This window comes from Palaemon carinicauda, chromosome 17, assembly GCF_036898095.1.
Source record: "Palaemon carinicauda isolate YSFRI2023 chromosome 17, ASM3689809v2, whole genome shotgun sequence".
Taxonomy (NCBI): domain Eukaryota; kingdom Metazoa; phylum Arthropoda; class Malacostraca; order Decapoda; family Palaemonidae; genus Palaemon; species Palaemon carinicauda.
Window position 1 is genome coordinate 16,437,854 of NC_090741.1, and position 3,153 is coordinate 16,441,006.

Consider the following 3,153-nt stretch of genomic DNA (forward strand, 5'->3'; position numbering starts at 1 on the left):
ACAAAGCACAGGCTCTCTTGTCGAGCAGCCTGAAGAAGGTGGGCTATACGAACTCTAAGGTGTCTGCCCTGAGCAAGAAGCATCCTACCTTTCTTGCTCCTGCTTAAATAGCCTTCCCTTTTACACCGAAGGCTTTTAAAGCTGTTGCCAAGGCAGTGGAGGCAGGCAAACCATATCCTACACTGGAGGAGTGTAGACCTCTGTCGTTAGCCCTGCCCATGGAGGATAAGACATGGAAAGAAGTCCACCTAACCTTCTTAGTAGGGAAGTTGGATGCAAATATCGCTGGACGACAGTTCAGCGAGAATCTCCCGAAACTGTCAGAATTTCTCTTGTGTACAGAGCAAGAGACGAAGGAGAGACTGGCGGCATCCCTATCCCTACAGAACTGCATTGAGATGTTTGGAGGCCTGAAGAGCACCCCTGATATGAACATGGTCATGGTCAGAATGCAAACAGCCACCTTTGTAAAGGACCTGTACGCTTTTATGAAGGCCAGGAGAGCATGTAGAGAGTTCGTGTTTGCTGCAGCAACAGTGAAACACGAACCCAGGAAGCTGATAGCTTCCAATATGTGGGGTAAAGACCTCTTCCCAAATGAAGTGGTCATGGAGGTAGTTAATAGGAACTTTCTCCAGAAGTGGGGCATCTCATCTAAGCGTAAGTCTTCCTCGGATGCGGGTCCCCAACCTAAGAAGAAGACCAAGAAACCCAGACTACCCCCTCGGCCTGCCCAACAACATCACAGAGTCACCAGGACCGCAGTGCCCCAAGTGGTTGCCCAACCACAAACTACATTCCAGGTGGTGCCTCAACAGCTGGTTGCCTAGTCACCAGCATTCAACCCCGGGTTCGAGAGGCAAACCGCTACCTTTCATGCCAAAGGTAGAGGCTCCAGACGGGGGTCCTCAAGACACCCTTCACAAGGTAAGGGAGGACGCGGTCTGGGAGGTAAATCTTCCGGACAACCGAAGCAATGAGGTGCTTCAGGTAGGAGGGAGGCTCTAACAATTTTAGGACCCACAGCCTAATCAAGAACAGACTTGGATGAAGCTAGAGCAAGCCTCCACCATCATTTCCTTAATTCTTCCAACACTCCACCCCCTCATTGGAAGAATATACCCTAGAGCTATTGAGCAAACGGGTAATAAGGAGGGCAAAGTCCATCAAATTCCAGGGAAGGCTGTTTTGTGTTCCCAAGAAGGAATCGGACAAAATCAGAGTCATTCAAGACTTATCGCCACTCAACAAGTTCATCGAGAAGAGCAAGTTCAGGATGTTAACCCTTCAGCACACAGTCTCAATAGACCTGGCAGATACTTACTGGCATATTCCAGTCAACCGCTCCCTCTCCTCCTACCTAGAATTCAAGCTACAGAAAAAAAAGTACGTCTTCAGAGCCATGGCCTTTGGATTAAACATAGCCCCAAGGATCTTCACGAAACTTGCAGACGTAGTCGTTCAACAACTACGCCTAGAAGGTATTCAGGTAGCAGCGTACCTGGATGACTGGCTGGTGTGGGGAGCATCCAAGACGGCTTGTCTGCAACCATCCAAGAAAGTGATCCAGTTCCTGGAACATCTGGGATTCAAGATCAACTTCAAGAAGTCTTGACTCTTTCCATCTCAGGAGTTTTAATCGCTGGGAATCCATTGGAACTTGAAGTCACACCGCCTCTCCATTCCCCCAGGGAAGAGGAGAGAGATTGCGGGATCTGTCAAGAGACTACTGAAATCCGACTGGATCTCAAGACGCCAACAGGAAAGAGTACTGGGCTCTCTCCAGTTTGCAGCAGTGACAGACCCAGTGCTAAGAGCACAGCTGAAAGATGCGCCAGGAGTCTGGAGAAGATACATATCAAACGCTCAAAGAGATCTAAAAAGTCCGATACTAACCTTACTACGATCAATTCTCTAGCCATGGTCGAAGGCCCAGAACCTAAAGAGTACTGTACCCTTACAACCACCTCCACCATCGATAACCATCCACACGGATGCCTCGACGGAAGGATGGGGAGGTCACTCCCATCAAAGGAAAGTCCAAGGGACTTGGTCTTCTCTGTTCAAGACCTTTCACATCAACCTTTTGCAGGCCATGGCAATACTCTTGACGTTGAAAAAACTCTCCCCTCGCAGATCAGCCCACATCAGGCAGATCTTGGACAGCGAAGTGATAATGAGATTTCTTAACCATGCGATATTGGCCATCTTCCGTCTGGCGAAAAAGAAGAGATGGCACTTATCAGCAGTTCACCTTCAAGGGTTCCGCAATGTGACGGCGGACGCTCTATCCAGGCTTAAGCCGATAGAGTCAGAACGGTCCCTAGACGCAGACTTATTTTCCTTCATCTTACAACAAGTCCCGGAACTGCAGATCAAGCTCTTCGCAACGAGCGACAACAAAAAACTACATCGATATGTAGCCATATACGAGGACCCTCTAGCGTATGCGACGGACGTCATGTCCCTCGATTGGAACAAATGGACCTGGATTTTTCCTGTTCCCTCCGAACAATCTCCTGCTGAAGGTCCTCAATGCTATTTTTGGGGGGTGAGAGAGCCATGTCGTCCTGATGGAAGGTTCCTATTGGTAGCTTTCTCAGGGATATTTGGTTACAGTGATATTCCCAGAGAATTGACCTTTAGGTCTCCAGAATTCAAGCTCCTGGCGCAAATATCCTTAAAATTTCTCTTAAGGATATCGCATAATATCAAGGGACATATATCTTGATACGACACATGGCAATCTTCACCCCGAATAGCGTTTTCGTTTCAAGAGGGAAGAGTGGCGAAACAGAAGGGGAGTCATTATGAAGGTTACCCTTCCTCCCGTACTATATATATATATATATATATATATATATATATATATATATATATATATATATATATATATATATATATATATATATATATATATATATATATATATATGTTCTTAAAAAGCTGGTCTAACATAAGTAGATTATTGTATTCGCGTATTTTATTTGTGTATTTAAGAGATGTGTAGCCAGCAAATAAGGTGGGTTCCACTCATGTAGGATTAAGTAAATGTATGTAATCAACATAAGCCTGCCGTTATCATTTGGTTGTATTTTCTTTCAGTCCTGTTTTGTAAATTTACGTTATCTTAGAGAATTAAATTTTCATTTA